The sequence below is a fragment of the Paralichthys olivaceus genome, chromosome 22 (genome assembly GCF_024713975.1).
Source record: "Paralichthys olivaceus isolate ysfri-2021 chromosome 22, ASM2471397v2, whole genome shotgun sequence".
Classification (NCBI taxonomy): Eukaryota; Metazoa; Chordata; class Actinopteri; order Pleuronectiformes; family Paralichthyidae; genus Paralichthys; species Paralichthys olivaceus.
In genome coordinates, this window is record NC_091114.1 from 9,497,296 (window position 1) to 9,514,837 (window position 17,542).

Below are 17,542 nucleotides of genomic sequence, written 5' to 3' on the forward strand. Positions count from 1 at the left end.
GGGCAGTCTGAGAAAGATCCGCAGGTGGGCTAAATAAAAGCCATATTATTGGCCACCCAAAAAAAAAAACACAATCAAATTAAAGGAAATGACACCTTTTCAGAAAGCCAGTGAGGGGTCTGTCAGCCTGATGGAATCCTCATTTCTCTGGACCATTTGGCAGCGAGTCGCACCCCTCTTTCCCTCGTTCTGCCTTAATGGCCAAGCTGACAGTGACATGATATTCCACATAAAAGGAGCCGAGAGGAGCAAGACAGAGCGCAAAACTTGTATTAGCGTGATCAGAAGTTGTGTTGCTTCAAGGCCTTGACAGGGTTGCCTATTACTGCTCGTCTGTTTCCCCCAGTTTAAATTGTGCTAATGCCGTGTGCTGCTGGTGTGCCTGGTTTTTGTGTGTTAAAGAGTTTTGTGTCATAATAATTTAAACTTATGGACACCGCACTAAATATTATCAAATGTAAGCAGAAGAATATGTGTGACTCCCTAAAACATTCATAGGCAAACCCACTTGCTGTTACTTAGTGTTTTTTCCAGGCGTAGCTCATTGAAATGCATTGCTGCGTTGCATATTTCAAAGCCCATACATTGTAATGTATAAAAACGTGTGTATCCAAGTGTACTAGATGCTCCGCAAACACCCTGGCTCCTCCCCTCGGCCTTGTTCAGCGGGCTAATTATAGCCGTCAATCACCGCTGTCTCCCAACTGTTTTTTTTTTTTTTTTTTTTTTTTTTTTACCCAGCAGCCCCTTTGTGCCCTTGCCCGCTGCCGCCCACGCTGCTCAGAGCCAGATTAGCTACAGCCAGGCACAACGAGTCGAGCTGCATGTGAGATACAGAGGGAAGAAATAGCAGAGAGGGGATTCAAGAGCTGTTGATCAACTCACTGCTCGTTTTGATGGAGATGGTTGTCTCGCTCCCACGTGCAGCACTGATGATATTCTGTTGAGCTGCTCTAAATGAACACAAGGTGCAGAGCGCCGCCTCAGCTGCGAAGACCTAGAAAATGTTTTTATGATATAAAAATAAGCAATTCTCTCTCTCTCCATCATTTCCCTCCATCAGTTTCACTTGTGCACGCTGAAAGGATCTTTTTCTGCTACACCTATAATTTCCCCGGCTTATCTGTCAGCACGACAAAAATAAAGTGAAAGGGAAATATGTGCAATAATTCACCTGTTATCTGAAGTTAGGTAAAGACCACAATACCTTCAATCAGCATTCATTAAACACTTGGACCACCTTTGATTGATCGAACATCCCATGTGTTCACAGTTTGTTTCCTCAGGACTGTGTTTTCTGGCTCAAATGGCATCTCCTCCTCATTCTCACTCTGCTGCACTGGCTGGTTATTGCATTTTCTACACCTGGGGGGCAGTGTTGTCTTTCCTTGTCTCAAGTCACAACTGCTGCTGGAGTTATATACAGTACAAGCATGTGGCTGTATTTCCTTTCCCTGTTACCAGCCCGGTTGCCTCGCACTGTTAGGGTGAGAGGGGAAACGGTCCCCCCGACAGATTTTGGAAGACGTGGGAGGACGGGCTTCACACCCCACTGTGGTGAGATGGGACAGGTGAACAGGGAAGGGCAAAATAAATGCAGGTAGAGGATGTTTACCCAATTTGTGCTCCTGTGTCAAAGCATTAGAATGATTAGAATTTAATTTCTTTAAAGGTTGAGATAACCCTTGAGCAGATGGAGCTCATATTTTATTTTAACTGCAAAAACAACCGATAAAAACTTTGAAAAGATAAAAAAAAAAAAAAAAAGGAACTTGAAGTTTGGGGAATTAGGGGTCGGTATAATTTTACACAACTTCCTGGAAAGTTAAAAACAAAAAGCAGTTTTTGTGCGTCTGTGATTTTTGAAGGACGGATCGCGTCAGTCCGAACTCGCTGGAGAGAGAGAGAGAGAGAGAAAGAGCGAGGCGAAGTTTGGAGAACTCTCGCCATCTTTAATCATAGCAGCAAACCATTAAGACTGCTGGAACAAAACTGATCTGAAAACAGCAGCTTGCTATCTGCGCCCTGCAGTGGCTCCACTGTGGATACCACTTCATGATAAACACCTTTCACTATCGGAGCCCAGCACAGTGAGGCACTCCAAGAAAGTTGGACTCTGGCTGAAAGTTGTTGGACGTATTCTGTAACTAACTCAAATGTGGACTGTGTTTTGTTTTCTTACTCTTTTCCTGCCTGTTGCATAGTTTATAACATTATTCATGCAACCTAGATACATGCTAGGGCCCTAATGATCACATCATGCCCATCTAGAAGGCCCCTATGTTATTAGCCTAAAATACATCCAGATACGTTTTTTTATGATCAAGGGTATTTCATTAGAGAGAAAACTGCGCATTTGCAATTGGTTTAATGTTGCCCACCAAGGAGGCATTTTACTGTTCTGACCCGTGTAGCTCACAGCAGGTGTCAAGACCTTGTGCAAATGAATAGAGGCAAATGTCAGTGATGTGTTGGGTACCTGCTGGGCTAACAACTTCCACCATCAGCATTTCTACGCGGCTCTACTTGTACCCACTGTGAAATTAACTATGCATTCAATTTCTATCACAAGAAAACAATCCCCCAGAGTCCAGGCTTTTTTTCTCCAAGCGCAAAGACTTGCATAGGTGTGCAAAGAAAGAAGCAGACTATTAAATTGGAAGGAGTATTTTACATTACAACAAACGCAACTGTATTTTATGTGTTGGATTTTATTGTGAAAATTTGAAATTCACAGCCAACTTGTGTTTTACCTCCTCAGGGGTAGCATCACATTTTTTAATCCTTGCCTGTGTTGCCTATAACCAAGTCAACTAGGTCTCCTGCACTGTGTATGGTTCAAAGCTTTTTATACATGTGGCTACACACATGTGCAGACATGTGTTTGCATAAGGTTGTGTAAGAAACATGTCAACTGGACCACAACACACAGAGAGGAAAGATTTCCTTAAAGAATCTGTTACACGTGAGAACCAGATTTACTTCACGTGATTTTACCTCGACCAAACGAAACAACACATTCAACTTAATACATTACATCATGAATGTGACAGAATACGATTTAAACTACTAAATAATCTTAGATTCGTCCTTGTGATTAAATAAAGTTAAAACACTAGGACACTGTTATACTCAAATTATAAATAAGACATTAAGTAATCAATTATTCCAACTTAAACATTAATTTTAGATGTGCTGTAAATGCTTCCTGTAGGACCTTCATTTTAATACAGTTTTAATATAGTATTTAATTATCTTTTTCTTGACAGTTGTGTGCATGACTGAAAATGCACCTCAATGATCAGAACTCATGTTTGCGCCTCTGCTCTTTTAATGCGTCTGCAGGCTAATGAAGAATCCAGAGTTGAGCCCGTAATGGTGAAACATTAGATTTTCCCAGATGAACCTACAGAAGTTTAGCTGTGAGCTATGTGCTGTTGCAATAAGTGCCATTTCTCTGTCGCTTTGTTCTCCAGCTTTTCTTACATGTCTCTCTGTCTTTGTGTCAGTGTGTGTGTGTCTTTTTTCTTTCTGTCCCTCTTGCAGGCTCTAGTGAACACAAACAGCTTTTGCCAAGGGATTTGTGGATGTGTATGAATCGAGACTGAGACTTTGGAGCACTGGGCGTGCCTTTTGTTAATAGAATACGCATGGTTGGGTCTCCCTGGGGCTGTTAGTGATGAGAGGAGAATGAAAATGTTAATGTTTGTGGAGCTGTCGCAGATTCTAAAAGACCTCCTCAGTTTACTTATACGCAGCCCGCAAAGAGACTATAAGAGGCATAATGATCGTTTATGACAGAATACCTATATTTCATGGCACATTTAATTGGTCCAACGATAAATCTTAAACACAATGTGAAATCACGACCAGAAGTTGAAAACCCTATAAATGAACATTATGCATCTATTTTTCTGCAAAAGCAGGATGACCGCTTTACTCCAAAGAGCCAAAGGTTTGGTGAGCGCAGATGCTCCTTTTCAGCGGTGCCATTTCACACTCAGTTACCCACAACTTGGAGCTGACTGGCTTCACTGGAGCAGTTGAGGCATGAGTGCGCTCGGTTTCGGGAATTTCCGCGGTCGTCTCTGAGCAAAGAGACCACATATCCCAGTTAATCTTTTTCACCAGGTTACTCATGGTGGTCAATTGTCCTCTCCCTCCTTGTCTTCAGTTCCTAATTGAGCTTGCAAGGACACACAGTGGACTTTCGAAAATCTTCTCTTCTATGTTTATGCTGTAAATAAGCTTCAATAATCAAAAGTGGCTCTTGTAAATATGCAAGCCGAGTTGAGTTCCTCAATATTTAGTACTGTCTGTAAATAAACATGTTACACCAGGAAGATATTATTACCTTTGACCACCAATGCTGTGTAGTGTGGTAAACAGAGTGGCCACTGTTTAATGACCACATCAAGCTGCCAGAAACCCAAAAATAAGAGCAAGGCCAAAACTGAGAGTTGTTTTTCCCGGGATACACGTGCCCACTGTTACTTGTTTCTGGCAGAAATGAAAGTACACTTCCCTTAGTTTATTTATTTGATTGGGATAGAAGAGACACTGACACATGATATGATGAAGCTGTGTCTCAATTCAGGGGCCGCATCCTATTGAGGACACGGAGTTGCAGTCGGACATGACGGGAAAGTTTTAATGACCCCTTTTTTTTTTAAACACGTATACTGATAGCTGCACGGTTGAGGGTTGACAGTGTTAAGCATCAGACGTTACCAAAGCACAATGAATCCTGCGATAGGTTGGATCCACCCGTTGGAGCCTTCGTTTCTCAGGGACGAAAGGACGCATTTATGGGCTTCTCAAGGAGCCTCTGAAACGGGACATCCTAGTCGCTCTGTTGTGATGCAATCGGCCTTCAAATGCAGCCTCCGAAGGATGCAGCCCCTTAATTGAGACACAGCTTCAGAGTAGGCAGAGGATCAAATGTGATTCCAGAGGCAGAAGCTAACCACAAGATAATCTCTTTATGGAATAAATTGACAAACACACAATATAATGACGTAGTATTCTGATGTTCTCCACACATGTCCTTTCCAAAGGACAAGCCACCGTCACTTAATCCTGCCTGTGAATAATCCCAGGCTCAAATTGGAGTCAAACCGTCAGCCATGGTGCTGAAGGGTCGTTCCACAGTATGATTCAGTATTTCCAATAGAAATGAACAGGAAGATCAAAACATGTCTGGAAACGCACCTTCTAACTCCAGTTTTCTAGTTAAGCTCAGGTTTACGTTTTAATTATTCACAGTAGAAAAGAGGGGCCTTGTGTTTTCCCCCTCCGCTCCAGCGAGTGTCAGAGGCAGTTCATATTTGTGCGGCAGAAACGGGATAAAGTATTTCAGAAAATATCCATCTTGACAGTCCATAGATCAGAGAGGGAGGGGGGACTTGGATGTGTGTTCACCAGAGTAAACGGCAGTGTCACAGAGGACGTTTTCGATGCTCCCTCCTCTTTTCACCTCAATCCATTACTGTTGGACAGGTTTTTCTATCAGCGAGTGTCCTGAGATGTAGCAGTATTGTTTTAAGCATTCTGATTTATTTGTAGTCGCTCTCCCAACAATGCGCTTGTTCTCGTTTTTATGTTCATAGTGGATCTGTCCCCTGTGCCTGCAGATAAAATCTTTTTTGTGTAGTTTGGAAGTTGATGTTTTACCAAACTTGATATAACTTTCCTGTTGTCTTTTCATTCGTTCAAATCCTAAATATTTAAAGGATTTTTTTCATCCCACAATGTGATAAATGAAAAAAACAAAGTCAAAAAACAGAAGGTAACAAAACCTCTCATACTTTCTCATATCCACTTAGGTGTAACATTATAATATATGAAAATAGTAATTATAATGCAGTTTTAGTCATAAACTCACCATTTAGCAAGAATAAGACAAAAACTAACTAACTTGGAGGTAATGATGTATTACTACTATTTCACTTTTACTCGGTTCGTTCCTAAAAACTTATGAACCATAAAACATAGTATAAACTTAGATTTTACATGTTTTACTTTGAATTTATGCTGTGGCGTAAAATGTTGTAAGCAACAAAATAGGAGAAATAAAAGGTGTTAAAGTTTGCAGCTGCACAGATTAGCAGCCGTGTCTGTTAATGAAATCACGCCAGTAAAAAAATTGTCCGCCGGTAACTTTCCCCACACTTTAAAGGCTGTCCCGTCGTGAAGTGTTTTTCTTTCAAGAACACACTTTGTGTTTGTCTGCGGGCAGTGGAGCAGTGGAGCAATGAGCTGCCAGATATATCTGACCTGCGACCACATATGCCACGGCAGCTTCCAAACCCCAGAGCACACATGCCAAGCCGACCACAGGAACAGCTCAACTCCTCTCTAATGACGGGACAGACCTGTTATTTATCATACATGCGAGCGGTTCCCACGATCAAGCCCAAGCATTTGTACGTACATGTTCTTTGTGTGGGGTACATGTGAAGCGTTTGGGTTTTAGGTTTCTATTTTTGTGTGCGCCTTTGTCCGTGCTGCACTTTGTCAAGTGGGTAGATGAATCCATAATTGCAGTCGATACTGAGCTCTCTGTTTTGACGTGAAAGGCAGATACACATGATGTGTGTTCTTTGTGTGAAGAATTTTTCCCTCTGTTGATCTGGAGAAGATGATGAAGGTGGTATCAGACAGTCCGACCACTCCGAGTGATCAATATGGGATGGTGCTGTATGATAACAAATACTCTTATGAAGCATTTATTCATCAGGATTAAAAAAAAAAAAAATCATCCACCCACTCTGAAATTCAATCATTTCAGTCATTATTTTCAGCCCTGGGCATTTGCCACATTATCTTCTAAAGAGTAATAACATCGGAGAGAAACAATAGTCCCACTTCTGTAGAGAACATGAACTTTCAAATTTGACTTCAGCAACACTTCAGGAAGTTGCCCGGGTCAGGAGTGGTCATAAAACGGGAAAAGGGTTCATCGATTAATAACTAAATACATGTGAAGAGCGACAGGGATGAGGAGACACACACACACATGCAGGAGTGGGTGGGGCGTTATAAAATAATCGTTCATTAATCATGGTAAAAGTTTAAGATAATGGTGATATTGCTTTGGTGTCATATCTCGCAGCCCTATTCTACATGCATAACTCTTTTTCATCTTCAGATATTTGTAATCTTACAGTTTTGCATCTGTTAAGTCTTCGAAACTTCATCAATTGGCCAACTTGCTCTCACCAGTGGCAATAAGCAGCTCAGTGTCTTTCCCAACACGCAAACTGGCGGCGAAGCTGTCGATTGAACAACTTTAAACGGCCCCGATGATGATGGACTCGCACTGAGTTTAAAACTTTCTCTGGACATTTTGGTCCCTTTTTCTGCCACAAAAATTTATAGCAAGCCCATAGAGACCCTCATCACTTTTAAGTGATGAAGTAATTCATAATTTTTCCTTCAGCTTGCGCACCAAAGTAAATGTTTTCCTCATGTACTTGCACAAACAATAAATCAGTAGTGGTGGCTGATTTTATTTGCCCTCTCTTTTCTCTTCACTCACGCTCTGATATATTTACACACAAGCACACGCACACACAGAAAGTAATCCTCTTAAACTGCATTTTAAGCAACCATTTGTCATCCTGCTGTTGCATCTTGGGAAAATTGTAGCCCTACAGGAGGATGAGGAGGAGAATGACGGAGAGATAGCAAACACAGTCACGTACAGCCACCTTTTGTAAATGGCCACTTCTCAGAGTCATTAAAAAAGATCCAATAGTCCAGAGCTCATAACGTCTCCTCATGCATCTGTCTCACTAAACATCACTGTTTGTGCTGCAGATTCTCTTTAAGTTATTGATATCTGCAGGGCTAAGGTGTACCGCTAGTAAAGGACATAATCATTTCTCCACAAGAATCAGTGTTAATAAAAACCTTAAACTAATGTCTGTTGTAGCAGCAGCGGCTGCTTGACCTTGGGCAGCGAGTTCAAATAAATGGAAATCAGCACAGGTCAGTACAGATTCCTGGAGCAACAATGAGTAGGATTTAAGAATGTCACAACGAGGTAGCTTGGTGGATTGCAGCCTGGACTGTTTGTTATGATTTTATCGCTAATTGGAATTTTTAATGTTACATTTTTCAAATAAAAGACAAACCAAGTGTATACATGTTGTGAATTCTGACAGCCTTACAAAAAACTTTGAATAAAACTTTGTTATTGTTGGATTGGATGTTTTATTGACCCAGAGTTGAAGATTGGACAAGTTCAGGTGAAAAGTAAAATGGAAAAATGCACTTGTAGTCTCAGTGTTACAGAGAAAGTATTACACAGCAGAATAACTTCATTTAAAATGCATTCACCAAACTGACTTGGTTATCACTGCTGTTGATGCACTCCAAAGAAAGAATAGAGCCTTTGTCCCAGCTTTAATTCAATGTCAACTGTGTTTTTATTTAATCATCCAACAACTTTTCTGATAAGACTGAATATTCTTAAGCAACAGCAGACCGAGTTGCGACTTCACTCCATTTATATGTAAATGTAATATTTCCTGTGTAATGAGCTTATTGTATTATGTCAGCATTGGCTGCTTTTGTTTTGTGACATTCAGAATGGCAACTACAATCAGTATCATTACCTCGTGTTCATTTTCTTGAGATTTGCAAGAGATTTGCATTCTTCACACTGTGCCGGCCTTAAATCTGTGACGAGAACTGTAAGATGCTAAACAGCAGAACATATGTGAATATGAAGAGGGACATTTTGCCAGCACGAACGTCATACTTAATCATTTATTCATTCATGAGTAGTTTAAGAAAAGGGACAGATTGTTATTTTTGTAATAAAGTAGATGACAACTGTTTAAATCAGACCTTTGTCTTCTTGTAATTCAGCAAGTATAATACATAGGCTGTAAATTCCCATGGATGACAGGACTGGTGTGCATAAATGAAGCCCAAGTGTCACAATCGCCACCTGTGGCTACTTCCTCCTCCATGTTAGTGGATTGTACATTGTACACTAAACTAAAAGATCAACATTATATATATAATACTATATGTGTTCAGGCGCTCATTTTTCCAGTCATTTCGGATTTAATTAGTGATTTGATGCTATAAAAAAAATAATGCGGCAAAATCCCCCAATCGCTATCTGCATACCTTCTGGCTCCAAATGTACAAATAGGCAGCATTCATGTCAGAAATATTTCAGCTTCTCTGGTTTCATATCACTGCACACTACCTAAATGGTCCACAATATGCAATGAAGCCCAAATCACAGTATGTGTTTGTGCGTCACTCACTTTTGTGAATGGTAGATTTAAAAGAGCATACAGGTTTATGGGAGTTTTATTATATTTTTTTCTCAGTCAGTACATTGATACGTTATAAGCAGTGTGTGTGGTAATGTGTACTCTGGTATTTAAATATACATTGTGCTGTAGAAACTGTTGTTTTTTCATGAGAGGAGGTTCACTCAGGCAATATTGGAAATGTTTTTAATCCAGCAGCCTGGTAACAGCTTCATGTTACCTCTGAAGCAGTGAAATTAAGCTCGTCGTCGTGTCCGCGTTCTGCTTGCCAACACAAAGTGCACGGGAAATGCCACGGAGCTGTTGTCATTTTATGTGGTTATTTTCTCACTTTGTACCAAAGTTACAATGGGGGATGGGCAGTGTCAGCAAAATGCCCCCGAAACATTGGCTATTCAACAACATGGTAAATAACACAGACGCAACTGCAATCCTCAAGTAGTGTTTTGTTTCCTGAGTCAGTGCAGAAAGCATACAGGGGTCAGATTCAATTTCAGTGGATAGCTCAGGTTTTGCTTTTCAAATTCTCTTTCGTTCTGTCTCTGATGGCACCAAAGGCCTGTCTCTGTTTTGAGCTGCAAGTAGGACATGCAGTTACGAGTTAAGAGTGATTGAGGCGTCTGTTTCTTTTCAGCTTTGCAGGACTGTATATAATTCATTTCAAACCATAGCAAAGTGTGCCTTGTCAACAGCAACTATTATTTGGTTTGCTGTGGCTCAGGAGGTAAAGAGGGTTGTGCACGAACCAGATAGTCTGCAGTTTGAACCCAGTCTCTCCCATTCTGCATGACGAGAGTGTGCGATATTGGGATGTCGGGAATAACCGGTTTTACAATAATGGCGGTTTCCTAAAGTCACGGTTTCATCGCCGTAAGAATTGTAAAAACTATGATATGGAACTATGGTGTCCTGCAACTCGCGAGTCACGTTGTTTGTGTGTTCACCAGCAATAATGTCCTGACACATTGACGTCTTAACAAGTCGTCAACATGGCCATTAAGGAAAATGAGAAGGGGTTGGCTACAAGCTACTGTGTTTTGTGTATTTTATGGTTAAAATTTTAATCCTGTGTGGTGTTTCTGTTTGAGAGAGAGTGTGTGTGTGTGTGTGTGTGTGTGTGTGTGTTCAGATCACGCAAGTATATTTAATTTCAAACTTGTCAATATTCATCAGTTGCAGGTCCAAACTAGGGTCTTTAATTGTTTCAGTTGCACTTACTGTGTGCAGAATATTTCTCCAGGTAGGATGAGCTGGTGATAGCAAGAGGTGGTGTGACAAATGTGGTGCGCAGAAAGCAGTACTTGTGAAAGCCCAGATGTGTATCCATGATGTACTGTATATGCTGTGAATCTCAAAATGATTCCTCCTCTTCTGATTTTCATTTCTGCCAACTTGGCCCGTCCATCCAATGATAAATTACAAGAAACAAAGCAGTTTGCCATCCACTTCGTGAGAGATTCTTCAGAGCCGTGCCGGACTTGTGTGAACGAACCAGCGCATTATGTCAGAGCATAGCTCCATTTCACCCCAAAAACCACTTTCTGAAACTTTGAACCCAACCACTCAAGAAGCTGTGATTCACTCCTTCCTCGAGCTGTTGCTGTTGTAACTCCAGTCACGAAACAATAAACATCCCCGACAGAAACTGGCATGTTGGGTTACAGAATGCAAACAAGAACGGTTTACAGAGAGTCATTTAGTTGCTTTCAAGAGCATTCACACAGAGGTTTGCTTCTATTTCTGCCAACATTAGTGTCAACAATTGGTACTGATTTGAGAAGTCCATTTAAAGATTTATCTTTCGGAAACTTTGGTGTGGCATTTAAGAGAGCATCGCTGAGAGAGGGGGAGAAGACGGAGAGCGGCTGGAATAGCACTTGAGAGTGAGGCAGGAAAAGAGGTGGACAGACAGACCTGGTCAACAAACCCTTAGTTGCCTCCTCACCTGACACAGTGTCAAGATACCGACAGAACAGGGGAGGCAGTGGATGGAGGGTTGGAGGGATTGCAGTCAGAGGGAAAGGAGAGGAAGCCCAGACCCGGCCCTGATAACGCAGAGCTGTCGGGGCTCAGGAGAGGAGTGGGAGACATTAGCCAAATCCGGACGGATCACAAGCCTCTGGATGCAATCCAGTTTTGCGGGGCTGCGATAAGGAGGCTGATTATGTGTCACCCATCAATTCGCCCGCCTCCCGCCGCTGTCTCCCCAGCCATAAATCCACTCATGACAAGCTCTGCTCTTCGGCAATCACCCCTCTCTACTTCCTCGCTCACGCCTCCCCTCCTGCTCACTTCTGTTTGCACTATCCTCTCTGTGGTTTTGCCGCAGAGTGAGAGAGAGGGAGAGAGTGAAGAAGGGGATTAAGCAAGTCTGTAAGGGACTGCAAGGATTGTGTCCTGAGTAATAGAGATTTAATTGATAGATTCTTTCTGAGAGAGTCAGTCTTTTTGATGGGTTCGAGTGGAGCGTGTTGCGTTGATAAGGATTTATTCCAGGCGACTTAAAAGTTAAGCAATTTGAAGAAAAAAAAAATGTTGGGCTCAGTTAAATAACGTACTGTCAAATTTAATCTGACAGATTATGGATTATCAGGGCAAAAATGAAATATAGACATGCTTATATTTTACATCATTTATCTATCTGTGAATCTCTAATCTAATATAATGATGGGCAAATAATTTACAACCAATAAAAACTAAATGCTTCTCATCTGTAATAGATTATATCAGAAAATCTGATATTCCCGCACATCGATTAGACAAATAATGATCAATCTTGATTTAATTTCCTTTTTTTCCCCTGTTTTCCCTGGGAAGTTTCAAATGACATAGATAAGTGTTGGGCTTGTGCTGTTGCAATGTCTCGCAAAGCTTCCAGTGGCGCCATAATATTTTTCTTTCTCATGCACGCTACGTTTTCCTTTTAATAGTCACTTCAAAGTGGCATCCTCAAATTATGGCCAGTTAAATGCTTTTAGCACTTATTAATTACATTAGGAAAGTAAATTGGGCAGCCGAGGTTTGATTTATTGCCCAGCTAACTGGTTTTGTCACTCTTGGAATATGCAGATGGGGGCGGATGTGAGGATGTTCACCCAGAGGAAGATGGAGAGAGACAGCGTGGCCAAACTTGGCCTGACCCTTACACACATCTCCGTGCTAACCTGCATCTAAAGTAACAGAGTCTTCTTGACCCACTCGTGATGATGATGATGATCACAGTGTCGAGATGAATATGAGGAGACCAAAGAATAACATTTAATTTGACACTTTGGTCACTTAATTGCTCCTCAAATAATTTCAAAGCTCTTACAATGCTGGGTTCTTGACAGTTTGAGACATAAAATGCCAGTAAATACCCGCAAAGATGAGCTCAAGAGCTTTATATTTTGAGTTTGTCCCACAGCAAACTAAATGGACTCAATCAAAAGAAAAAACAAAACGAAAGCCAGTTTTAATCAGGGACAGAAATCAGAGATGACGCTATAAAAATTCGCATTTAACCAGTCAACTTTTTACATTAATAGTTGGATAAAATGTGTGTAGTTTATTTGAAAATGTAATTTACACCAGGGACATATTTAAATTGATTGAATTGAAGGTGATAACTAAAATTATTGCCCTTCTTTTTTTATTTTTATAGCTTATTTAGAAGAAAACATCAGTTTAAGTTCCATTACTCGACTGAGTGACTTGGCGGATACACATTTTGCAGTTTATATATCATCAGGGAGCAAGATTCACCCAACTTTTACAGCTTTTTTGTCACTAGCTGCTCCTTCCAGCAAGTAGCTGACGGATGAGCTGGTGCTGTTGGCAGTAAAGTTGTTTGATTTGTCCTTGAAGTCGCAGCACTGTCGGTAAAGGGCTCATTCTCTCCTTTACTCCAGCAGAGTTATACCTCATTGATTACATTTGATCAACCTGTTGATTCAGCAGACAAGGTTCACAAACAGGACAGTGAGTTTAGATCACTCAGGGTTTTGATCACAGACTATCTGACAAACATGGCAAGAGTTTGGTTTATTATTTAGTGTGGGATGTCAGGGTCCTTGTTATCTTTTGTGTAAAACACCAAATGCACATTAAGCTGAGGAAAAATGGGTAATCATCCTCCCAGTCATAGAAATATACATGGAATAGTGTGTCATATAAATCCTGGTGAAGTGTAAAGTATAGCAAAGTTCTCAAATTTGTGTAATTCTTTTTGAAAAGGTCGTATCCCAATGACGGATCCTCCTTGAGAAGGGTTGAATGCAGAACCATGTTTTACAGCATTTTATGAGGAGCTACGGAAATGGGAAGATTAGTCATTCAATGGAAAATATGAACATATGTTCATTTGGTTTATAAAAAAAGTTTATTTTAGCTGGTTTGTACAACAATACAGCTAAATTAAGGGATTTGATGTAATCTTGGCGAACTAAGATAGTCAACTACAGTCCGACAGCTACTCATGATTAGCCAGTGTGTAAGATTTAGGTGAAAGGGATCTTTTGGGACAAATTGAATATTGGGAAGGGTGAGGGGTATTCAGCTGCAACATGCAACTTCGCCACTAGATGTCACAAAGCTCTACACAATGCACCTTTAACTGGTGCTGTGTGGTTTATGTAAAAATGCTGACTGTGGACCACTCAGTAGAGAATAACACTTACCTACATGTTTGTTGAACAGGTGGTTCAATAAAGTTCTTACTGACCTCTTACTGTTTATTGCACTTTAACTTGCGTGTAGTTGTTGTCAGCTTGATTAATCTTCACTTCTTTTGGTTCACTGCCTCTGCACTCTGCTTTTACTGTGTGAGAGAGAGAGAGAGAGGCAATGGGCACACAAGGCTTTGTATTAAAATATGACCAATTATACTGAAAGAATAAAAAATAAAGGTCTCTCTGATTTACAAAACTGCGTCAAATAAACACCAGATACCTTCCTACAAGAGGTAAATAAAGGCTGGGATCACTATTTGTGGAAATACAGTAATAAAGAAGCCCCCTGGATTTTAATGAGCAGTCAGCTGCTGGCCGATTATGGAAAGCTCTGAAAATGCTTCGCATATTCGGTCAATTTGTCAAGTTATCTGTGGTTCTTCCATGCCAGTGGCGCTCAGAAAGTCATACTTTCCGACTGCTGACCCATTCATCCTGTGTTTGTGGTGAGTCGTGTAGTTAAATGCAAATCCAGCTTGAGACACGACTGTGCTCAACATTTAAAATAAAAAAAGCAGAAAACTTCAACCTCATTATAAGACGATTTCAACTCTGGTGTGTCAATATAAATTTTTCTGCTGATTTATTTTGCAATCTTTCAAATAATTAAGTCTTTAAAATGGTAATAGTGAAAAATACTTTTCCCAGAGCCCAAGGTGATGTTTTCAGATCACTTATTTTGTCCCGCCAGCCGTCAGAAAACCTGAATAAACACTGCAAGCTGCCCCTTTAAATTTGCCATACAATCGTGTTCAATGGATTCTCGCAGCCTTTTTCAAATTTCCTTTGATAAATAGCCATCAAGCCCTGCTCGTACCCATTCCTCTCTTCAAATGCTGCCTTATGTGCAGCCCCTAGTCATTGCTGCCCCGTCTAATAACTCTTCCCATGTTTAAGCAAAGCGTGTGCCTAATAGACTGCTCTCAAATCACACATTGGGGGATGCTGGAGTGAGCTGAATGTCACAGCGCATTTATCTCCTTCTTGCCCCCCGACTACGCTGGGACCATTATTTAACCTAAGAGAGGTCAAATCCTCCCTGTAAGGCTGGAACAGACCATGAATTAAGTTAAATAGTGTATTCATCCATTAAAGCAGCCATTGGCCGCTTTAAAAGCTCTTGAAGCACTACCATCCTGCATTTCTCTATGGGTGTTACAGACCAAATCGGCTGATGGTGGGAGTGCCTGACGGTATACGACTCCCTCACCTGCCGGGGGAGGGGATTGAAGGGCAAGAGGAGGATAGGGGGTTGGGACGCTGCTAGGTCAGCACTTGGCGTGCGATGCGGGAAGTAATGAGCCTTAGAGAGAGATCTTCCTTTCTTTCCCTCTGGAGTTTGTGCCTCCATTTTATCTTTGGGAGATTTCATCCACTTATGTTGTAGCTCTTGAGTTCTTTTGCACTCTGTGTATTCCACTGGCTGTCAGTTGTAATAACTGTGGATGACATCGTACGCAGACCAAACTAAAACGAGGAAAACAGGACAAACACGGCTCTGAACATTAAAATGCTCTCAGCATTTTCCTATAACCCTAAAATTAGTATAATTTAAAAAGACACACTTTGGTAAGAAGCCTGAGCCTGAAAAACGAGCGTGACTTTGATAACATAAATTTCATGAGACTACAGATATCAAGGCAACTTGTGACGGCAACAGAAATGTCTGTGTCCTGACTGGAGTTGAGTTCAAACAGCACGAGTTGATGTGACAAGGAGAAACGAAGCAGCCTGAGAAAGCGAGGAGTCACAAAATGAGGCTTGTCTCATTGTTCCTTTATCAACGTTTAACTGGATTTCATCGTTAGAAATTCAACAGGAGTCTAACGTAATCTATGTCAAACATTCTTTTGCGTTCTGGCTTCTCAGTGGAAGAATTATGCTGCAGGCTATAGCTGTTTGCAGCCAACTGGACAGCTAAATTTGGATTTACCCAACAATGGGAACCAGGATCCACAGCTGTGTGACCATATTGCATAGAAGACATGGCAAGACATGGCTTATATTATATTCCTCCAACCATCTGTGATGTATAAATACAGCTCGAGTTCTCTATCAGACAATCAGACAACCAAGAACTTGTTTATAAAGACAAATGAACAACATGGGCCAGTATCTAGTGACTATGATTCTATGCAGAGTTTAAATGAATATACAGTTTCTTCTATTTTTGTCAGAGTTGAGTTAATTTCTTGTGATTTTTGTATTATTTGCCATATTTTCCCATCATTAGTCAATAATTAACAAAGTTGCACCTGAAAAACTTTGTTTTTTGTATTTGTGGTGACCAATTAATTAATTTTAGAGATGGACATGTTCAGACTTGCCTCAATCCATGTTGTGCTATGGACGTGCACTGGGGAAGGACAGGACGACGGAGCATAAACTAAGCTTAAGCATTCGCAATAAATCTTGGAGCTCCGTCCACCAGAAGCCCAACTGATGTCTGGGGCCAAAATAAAGCACCAAAGAACAGAGCTGCCACATGTTGTTACGATTTGATTATGTCCGTCTATTGTTCCAGCTTTGAGTGTATTCAAACATGACAGCCAGTGATTCATGGGATCTTCTTTGTCCCTTTTAATGTGATGGATTGCATGAGGGTCCTGTGCAGGGATATTATGCGTCTGTGTCTTTATCAGTGACCTGTGAAGGTCCAGCTTGATCTCTGCATGTGCAACAATGATCACTGCATGATTTGAGTCGCATGTAATTCTAAAAAGGTGTGTGTGTGTGTGTGTATAGAGGTGTACATGAGTCGATAACATCTCCAGGAGAATAAATCATAAACGCTGGCTGAACAGGGGAGAATGTAAAGATTTATCGACGGCTTTGCGACAGCACGGTGAAAGAACCTGGTTATATGCTTAGTGTCAACACTGGAAGCCAGAGTGGAAAAGAGGAATATATATTGGCATATGTACATCAGCGCCCCCAAATGCATTTTTGGCTCTGAATCTGCAGCAACAGAGCAAGATCTGGCAACCTTCCATCCCATAAATGGCCCTATTATTTTTGCTCTGCACCCTCCGGTTACTCTGAATAAGCAGAATTTATCTACGTCAAACAGCCTTGTCTGTGTTGTTCCCCATTTCACCTCTTCACTCGCAACTCCACCACCACTGCCACCCACACAAACAGATATTCCAGCAACACCTCGACAGCTCAGTCACTTTCAAACTTTACTCCTTTACCTCCACCCGAAGCTTTATCTCACACTCAGTTTTAGTCATTTATTTTGTTAAACATTGTTATTTTAACCTGGGGCTATTTATTCTTGCTTTATTTTAAACATGTATCTAAACCTTAGTGGTTTAATGTCATAGCAAATATGGCTGCTTTACTTGTGTTGTGACATTATGGCTGCTTTTTATTAGCCCTGAAAAATAAGTTTAGATAGTCTGTGTAGGTATGAGTTATAACTGTTGTACTGTTACCTGTAACACATCTTATTAAAGCCATATACTGATCAGCTCACAGATAATCCTCAATACAAACTGCAGGTCTGGGAAATGTCTTTGGATGATATAGTCAAAC

At 40.9% G+C, this 17,542-nt stretch overlaps 1 long non-coding RNA gene across 1 annotated transcript in view; it reads left to right on the forward strand.

Moving 5' to 3' along the window:
- Positions 1–14,039, forward strand: part of LOC109634865 (uncharacterized) — a 43,060-nt gene extending 29,021 nt beyond the window's left edge. Inside the window, exon 4 of the long non-coding RNA XR_011239905.1 lies at positions 12,366–14,039. This is a non-coding gene — a long non-coding RNA (uncharacterized lncRNA). The remainder of the gene's footprint in view (positions 1–12,365) is intronic.
- Positions 14,040–17,542: the final 3,503 nt, after the last annotated feature.